The sequence below is a fragment of the Oryctolagus cuniculus genome, chromosome 16 (assembly GCF_051225735.1).
Source record: "Oryctolagus cuniculus isolate XC-2025 breed Fujian yellow rabbit chromosome 16, ASM5122573v1, whole genome shotgun sequence".
In the NCBI taxonomy this organism is placed as follows: Eukaryota; Metazoa; Chordata; class Mammalia; order Lagomorpha; family Leporidae; genus Oryctolagus; species Oryctolagus cuniculus.
The window spans coordinates 69154575-69163813 of NC_142882.1; positions in this window are offsets into that span (position 1 = coordinate 69154575).

Below are 9239 nucleotides of genomic sequence, written 5' to 3' on the forward strand. Positions count from 1 at the left end.
TGGAATAATACTTCCCTAGCCAGGGTGAGAAGACTGGTTGTGGGACCAGATGACAGGACCCAACCCCCAAACCACTACGTCCTGTGGGAGGGACTCTCGGGAGTAAGGCAGGGTTTTCCACATCTTGTTTCCTCATAACTCGATCCTGGGACAGGGTGCTGGGAACTGTCCCAAGCAGTGGGTTGTGACGATCGGCAAAAAGGGTGGCTGGGGAACAGTCACAGACCCGCTGCTCCTGAGCTCACTCCTGACCCCATTCTGGGCCAATGCGATTTATTTATTTGCTCCCTTGGATAACTGCACCTTGGGTCCCACTTTCTCCAGGATGCCAACTGCACTAACTATGTGCGAACGACGTATCTTGTGCATTTGAACTTTTTTTTTTTAATATAAATAGTCTGGGTTTGTATTTTTGTATATTTTAATCAGAGGCCCTCATTCCTGCACTGTGTTCTCAGGTACATGAGCAATCTCAGGGATAAGTCCGCAGCAACTCCAGGTCTGCACAGCAGGAAGTCTTTTTGTTGTTTTTATCACCGTGGAGAGCAACTATTTGGAGTGCACAGCCTATTGAACTACCTCATTTTGCCAACTGGAGCTGGCTTTTTTGCCACAGTGTCCTCTTGAAACCCCCTCCACCTTAAAAATGTTTCAGGGAGGTGAAGTGTTAATGGGGTTGTCCCATGATTGAGCTCCTCCTCCCGGAAGATTGAAAATTAGTCTGGACAGGAAAATGCAGAGAAGTCAGGCCATGCCAGCTGAAAGGCCCAGAGAGGAAGCCATGGTCAAGGTTGCCTGATCCTAGGACACAGGTCTTTTGCTTCACTTAACAGAGCCATCCTTCACCAACCAGATTTAGGCGAGGCCCACTATGCACAACAGGGTATGTGTGTTTGTGTGCACACATGCATGTGTGAAAAATGGGAGCTGGTAAGGATGAGTTGAAGACCAATACCCCTGTACCCATCCTGTGCTGTCCAGGGGTGAACATGAAGCAAGGACTAAAAAATCCTTAACCTTCCCAAATTCTTGGCTTCCAGGGAGACCCATAAGTGAGGGCCTCAGTGGTGGTGTCCGGAGCCAGTGTCCTGCCCTGTGACTGTAGTGATGACTGTGTCATGGTAACTAAAGGAGAAGGGGGTTTCATGTACATGCTGAGAGATCACCGCAACCTACCTCACTGTGTTGAAATGGGACAAATGCAATAGAACGCATTGGATGATGTGTGTCTGGTCCTGGGTTCCTGTCTCCCCCAAATGCTGCCCCCCTTCAGTTATTGTATTGTCTGGGCTTTGTAGGACTTCACTGCGTCTCTGAGTTGGTTAATGCTAGGTGGCTTAGTTTGTGTAAATATAATGTGTTGGTCTTTCTCCATGTTCTTTTGGGGTTTTATTGTTTACAAACTTCTTTTTGTATTGAGAGAAAAATAGCCAAAGCATCTTTGACAGAAGCACCAGGCAGAAGGATCTGAAACACAGGAGGCTCTCTTCTTGAAGCGGGGATCTTAAGCTGTCTTTGGTGTTCCCCTTCCCCTATCCTATTCTGGATCTCTGTCCTTAAAATTTGACTCCTAACCTACCCTCTTCTCCATTCCCCCACCCACACGTAAACACTGAATCCTGGGTGTCTCCACACATATAAAGGATTCATGCAAAAATCCTGAACAAAATAGGAAGCTCCGCCCCTTGTTCCCAACCTCCTGAGTCAAGACCATTTCCTGATGGGACTCATGCCAAAGACTTAAGACACTGATGCATTTGGATGGGTCAGACCTCAATTTATCCGAAAGAAGAGAAGCTATTGGGCACCTTCTGTGTAGAAAAGGGGTTTGGAGATCAAGAAGGGGACTATGAATGTACATCCAAGTCACTCAGGAACTTTTATGCAGGTGCAAGAAACTTATGTCAAAGTGGCCATAAGATTGTTTGATAGGAGACGGACGAATGTAACTCCATGTTTACTGCTAGAAACCAAAGCTTTATGTGAAATCTTGAATTTATGGGCGGGAGGGAGGGAGGGTAGGAAAGCTTGCATCTGTTCTTTGGCTGACCCCCCTCCCCAATTCCTGAACTGCAGGAAAATAAGCCCCCTTGGGTTTGGTGACCCCATCACTGGGGAGTGTGTATTTGAAGGTTGATTTTTGCTGTACTGGGTTCCTCCTTTCCCATTTTCTAATTGCTTTGTAACACATATGCTGACTCTCCCCATCCCTTCTCCTTTCCCTGGGGAAATACAATGAATAAATCAAGACTTATTGGTACTGAAAAAAAAAAAAGAAGTAGAGCAGTCAGGACATGGGCCAGTGTACATAGGATACCAACGTCTCAGGTGGTGGCTTTACCCACCTTGCACTATACCAGCCCCAGGTATTCACTTTTAAAAATGTTATGTTACATTTCTGTGTCATGGCTGTGCTAAAAGTATTGAAAAATTTTGAAACTGAGGTAATCAGTCTCCAAGAGAATATATAACAAAAAGTCACCCATCTCTTGTGTGACAGGGTTAAGATTCAACCTTGAGTCCTTTGACACCAAGACGTAGACTAATTTCCAATATATATCTACTACCAGGATATTTCCAATGTAGGCAGTCATTGAAAAAAGAAATGCTAGAGCCACTTATGTTGAAAGTTGTTTATAAGAAAATCCTGTTGGTAAATCCGAAATTTACTGATGATTATTTTGATCTTAATCATTCATTAACTTCTAATTATTCTCAAGTTGATTGAGATGCTTTCTGTCTTTGTGGAAAGATTCCAGGGTCAAAATATGAATCTGGGAAGCCATAAACCCTTGTTATTGTGCTGGCATGATGGAGATAAGGAAAATTTCAGGAGCCACAAGAAGGTCAAGTTATGAATAAACTCCAGGTATCAGTAAACAGAAGCTGTGAGGCAACGGTAGCAACAATAATAACAGTAACTATATAGAGTGCGTACAAAATGCCAGGCTCGATTTTTATGGACATTCTACCTGTTGATTCCCTTAATCCTACAGACCCAGGTAAAATTATAATACCCAGAAGATCCTCAACAGTTTGTTGGGTAGACACAACCCAATCGTGTTATTGTGGAAGTACTCACAAAAAACAGCGACATGACAAAAAGATAACTCGGTCCCTTCTGCCACCTGGCTTCTACATGCTGTCTTCTCCGCATTCCTGGCTCAAATACATCTCCTGGGATTGCTTCTTTCTTAGTGCCGTCTGCACCTCTGAACTGAGTACTGTTACTTGAGATAGCACAAGTGGGTTTCTATACTGTACAACCCCAAATTTGAACAGACACAAGTCTTATCCACAGCTTCGCAGAATATGGTTGGAAAAAAATGGCCGAATTGTAAATCCGTAGGCCTTCCCTTTGAGGTCAGCAGAGCAAACAGATCTCTCCTCCACTCCCAGAAGAAGAATGAGAGTTTCTGTCTGAATCACCAATTAACCTAACATACAGTAATGTGCTGCAAATTCACGTGAGTACTTTTGCCTTTACACAAAATCAACTAGTTTTTTTTTTTTTTTGACAGGTAGTGTTATAGACAGTGAGAGAGAGAGAGAAAAAAAGTTCTTCCTTCTGTTGGTTCACCCCCCAAATGGCCGCTACGGCTAGCGCTGCCCCCATCTGAAGCCAGGTGCTTCTTCCTGGTTTCCCATGCAGGTGCAGGGGCCCAAGCACTTGGACCATCCTCCACTGCCCTCCCAGGCCACATCAGAGAGCTGGACTGGAAGAGGACTAGAACCCAGAGCCTATATGGGATGCTGGTGCCACAGGCAGAGGATTAACCCAGTGCACCACGGTACAGCCCCATAACTTTTATTGTCTGGAACAGTGCCCAGTACTTAGCACTTTAGTAAACGTTTGAACGACGTTATTGAATGGGAGCATGGATGGATATGTGTTTGTGCAAAAAATGTATAATGTTTGCAATCATCTGTACATTATATTAAGAACACTCACAACACATGCTATTTATATATATTGAGGAATTAACAAAAGGAGAAAAAGCTCATGAGCCAGGAGCCCACTTTATGCAGCAATACACCCCAGGAGGGCATGGGCCATTCACCTAGGACACACTCCTGGGCCTCAAGGTCTGAGTATAATGCCTCCTACATAAAGAATCCTCATGAGCGGAGCCAAGATGGCGGAATAGTGAGGGCACGCACCGATAGTCCGGGAAAATTTAGTTTAATAAAAGGGGAGTTACGGTAGCCTCAGAAAAAAGAACCAGGAAAATATTGCAGAGGAAACTCTTCTGGATCAAGTAGCCGTGAATCGGAGGACCTACTGGGAGAACAAGGTCGCCCACCGCGCGGAAGCCGAGCCGCGGGACCGAGCCGCGGGACCGAGCCGCCCAAGCCGCAGGGTCTGCGCGCCAGTGCTCGAAGGGGAGTGCGTGCCACACAGACAACAGTGGGGAGACTTGGGACGTCCAGGGCTCCGAGTCCACACATCGGCGCTGGAAGAGGAGCGGACCTGCGTGGAGAGCGTGGGAGCCCACAGTTTGGGACACCAGCGGCAGACTCAACACACCAGCGCTGGAACGCGAGGTGAGCCGAACCTCAATAGCCCGAGACACCAGCAGGCAAGCGGAGAGAGGAGACTAGAGGGAACGACCCCCGGGGGGGGGGGGGAACTTCACCAGGCTAACTGGGAGAGAGAGGAAAAAAAAAAAAAGGTGACTGGTACGGACACGGGTTTCTCTCTCTCCACTCACCTCTCAAGGGCGAGCAAGACAAAGAGCAGGCGCCATCTTGGACATACGTCATAAGCAGAGCGACCTCAGGTCTGCACCGGCCCTGAGCCTAGCAGAAAAATCTGACTCTGGGCGGGGCGAATTAACAGGAGATTAGGACCTTATAAATGTGTGGTGCTACTGAACTGAGACTGTGAAAAAAGAGACGGTGGGGGAGAAAACTCACGGAATTCACGTGAGCACTCTCCAGAGACGCTACAATTCCGTAACTTTGGCAACCCAGTGGGAGACTGAAGGAGAATTTGAGCCCACTCTGAGGGCCGAACAGATTCCCTGTGTGGTCCTTGGGAAAGAGCTTCCAATCTCTGGCTCCTGTGGGTATATCATTTGCCTGCTAACTACCTCCAACTTCCTTCAGCTGTGCGGAATTACTTCCCTTTTGAATCAAAAAAAAAAAAGAAAGAGAGAGAGAGAGATTTACCACGCCTAACCTGGGAGTGTCACCTTTGGCACACCAAACAGAGCTCTCAGGCCACACCCATCTCAAGCCCTAAGGCTCCATCAAAAACAGATAGTCCACTTAATCTAGAGTCATAGTATAAGAAGAAAAAGCACCACAGTGAAGAAACCAAATATCTCCAATATGCCAAATAACAAATGCAAAAACCAAGGTAATAAAAACAAGGAAGTCACCATGAAGCCCTCAAATGAAAAAGACACCCCAATTCAAGATTATGAGGATGATGACATAGAAGAAATGCAAGAAGCAGATCTCAAAAAATTGATAAGAACATTAAGAAGTTCTCAAAAAAAATTCTTGAACTACAGAAATCCTTAATGGACAAGATAGAAAATCTCCCTCGTGAAAATGAAATATTAAGGAGGAATCAAAATGAAATGAAACAACTAGTACAACAGGAAACTGGGATAGTGACTGAAGTGAAGAATTCAATAGATCAAATGAAAAACACAATAGAGAGCCTTACAAACAGAATGGGTGAAGCAGAAGAGAGAATATCGGACTTAGAAGACAGAGAACAGGAAAGGATACAGTCAGACCAAAGAAAAGAAGAGGAAATTAGGAATCTAAAACATATTGTCGGGAATCTTCAGGATACTATTAAAAACCCCAACATTCGGGTTCTAGGAGTTCCTGAAGGCATGGAGAGGGAGAAAGGATTAGAAGGCCTTTTTAATGAGATATTAGCAGAAAATTTCCCAGGTTTGGAGAAGGACAGAGAAATCCTAGTACAGGAAGCCCACAGAACCCCTAATAAACACGACCAAAAGAGATCCTCACCACGACACGTTGTAATTAAACTCTCCACAGTGAAACATAAAGAAAAAATCCTAAAATGTGCAAGAGAGAAACGTCAGATTACTCTCAGAGGATCTCCAATCAGACTCACAGCTGACTTCTCATCAGAAACTCTACAAGCTAGGAGGGAATGGCGAGATATAGCCCAGGTACTAAGAGAGAAAAACTGCCAGCCCAGAATATTATATCCTGCAAAGCTATCATTTGTGAATGAAGGTGAAATAAAGACTTTTCATAGCAAACAGAAATTGAAAGAATTTGTTGTTACTCGTCCAGCCCTGCAAAAGATGCTTAAAGATGTGTTACACACAGAAACAAAGAAACATGGTCATCAATATGAAAGAAGGTAAAGGAAGGAAACCAAGGAAGGAAAGCTCACAGCAAAAGATCACAGGGAATTCAAAGCATATATTAGAACTTATCTTTGGCAAATGGCAGGGCAAAGTTACCACTTATCATTAGTCACATTGAACGTGAATGGCCTGAACTGTCCAGTTAAAAGACACCGATTGGCTGATTGGGTTAAGGAACAAAACCCATCAATTTGCTGCTTACAAGAAACACATCTTTCCAACAAAGATCCATACAGACTGAAAGTGAAAGGCTGGAAAAAGATATACCATGCCAACAGAAATGAAAAAAGAGCGGGCATAGCCATCTTAATTTCAGACAACATAAACTTTACCACAAAAACCATTAAGAGAGACAAAGAGGGACACTACATAATGATTAAGGGATCAATTCAACAGGAAGATATAACAATTATCAAAGTATATGCACCTAACTACAGGGCACCGGTTTATCTAAAAGATTTGTTAACGGACTTAAAGGGAGACTTAGACCCCAATACAATAGTACTGGGGGACTTCAATACTCCACTCTCAGAAATAGACAGATCAATAGGACAGAAGATCAACAAGGATACAGTAGATTTAAACGACACTATAGCCCAAATGGATCTAACAGATATATACAGAACTTTCAATCCTACAGCTAAAGATTTTACATTCTTCTCAGCAGTACATGGAACCTTCTCTAGGATTGACCACATACTAGGCCATAAAGCAAGTCTCAGCAAATTCAAAAGAATTAGAATCATACCATGCAGCTTCTCAGACCATAAAGGAATGAAGTTGGAAATTAGCAACTCAGGAATCCCTAGAGCATACGCAAACACATGGAGATTGAACAACATGCTCCTGAATGAACACTGGGTCATTCAAGAAATCAAAAACAAAAAGAGAAATCAAAAACTTTCTGGAAGTAAATGAGGATAACAGCACAACATACCAAAACTTATGGGACGCAGCAAAAGCAGTGTTAAGAGGAAAGTTTATATCAATAGGTGCCTACATCAAGAAATTGGAAAGGCACCAAATAGATGAGCTTTCAATTCACCTCAAGGATCTAGAAAACCTACAGCAAACCAGACCCAAATCTAGTAGGAGAAGAGAAATAATTAAAACCAGAGAAGAAATCAACAGGATTGAATCAAGAAAAACATTACAAAAAAATCAGCCAAACGAGGAGCTGGTTTTTTGAAAAAATAAACAAAATTGACACCCCATTGGCCCAACTAACTAAAAAAAGAAGAGAAAAGACCCAAATCAATAAAATCAGAGATGAAAAAGGAAACGTAACAACAGACACCACAGAAATAAAAAGAATCATCAGAAATTACTACAAGGACTTGTATGCCAGCAAACAGGGAAACCTATCAGAAATGGATAGATTCCTGGACACATGCAACCTACCTAAATTGAACCAGGAAGACATCGAAAACCTAAACAGACCCATAACTGAGACAGAAATTGAAACAGTAATAAAGGCCCTCCCAACAAAGAAAAGCCCAGGACCAGATGGATTCACTGCTGAATTCTACCAGACATTTAAAGAAGAACTAACTCCAATTCTTCTCAAACTATTCAGAGCAATCGAAGAAGAGGGAATCCTCCCAAATTCTTTCTATGAAGCCAGCATCACCTTAATTCCTAAGCCGGAAAAAGATGCAGCACTGAAAGAGAATTACAGACCAATATCCCTGATGAACATAGACGCAAAAATCCTCAATAAAATTCTCGCCAATAGAATGCAACAACACATCAGAAAGATCATCCACCCAGACCAAGTGGGATTTATCCCTGGTATGCAGGGATGGTTTAATGTGCGCAAGACAATCAATGTGATACTCCACATTAACAGACTGCAGAAGAAAAACCATATGATTATCTCAATAGATGCCGAGAAAGCATTTGATAAAATACAACACCCGTTCATGATGAAAACTCTAAGCAAATTGGGTATAGAAGGAACATTCCTCAATATAATCAAAGCAATCTATGAAAAACCCACAGCCAACATCCTATTGAATGGGGAAAAGTTGGAAGCATTTCCACTGAGATCTGGTACCAGACAGGGATGTCCACTGTCACCACTGCTATTCAATATAGTTCTGGAGGTTCTAGCCAGAGCTATTAGGCAAGAAAAAGAAATTAAAGGGATACAAATTGGGAAGGAAGAACTCAAACTATCCCTCTTTGCAGATGACATGATTCTTTATTTAGGGGACCCAAAGAACTCTACTAAGAGACTATTGGAACTCATAGAAGATTTTGGCAAAGTAGCAGGGTATAAAATCAATGCACAAAAATCAACAGCCTTTGTATACACAGACAATGCCATGGCTGAGGAAGAACTTCTAAGATCAATCCCATTCACAATAGCTACAAAAACAATCAAATACCTTGGAATAAACTTAACCAAGGACGTTAAAGATCTCTATGATGAAAATTACAAAACCTTAAAGAAAGAAATAGAAGAGGATACCAAGAAATGGAAAAATCTTCCATGCTCATGGATTGGAAGAATCAATATCATCAAAATGTCCATTCTCCCAAAAGCAATTTATAAATTCAATGCAATACCAATCAAGATACCGAAGACCTTCTTCTCAGATCTGGAAAAATTGGTGCTGAAATTTATATGGAGGCACAAGAGACCTCGAATAGCTAAAGCAATCTTGTACAACAAAAACAAAGCCAGAGGCATCACAATACCAGATTTCAGGACATACTACAGGGCAGTTGTAATCAAAACAGCATGGTACTGGTACAGAAACAGATGGATAGACCAATGGAACAGAATTGAAACACCAGAAATCAACCCAAACATCTACAGCCAACTTATATTTGATCAAGGATCTAAAACCAATTCCTGGAGCAAGGACAGTC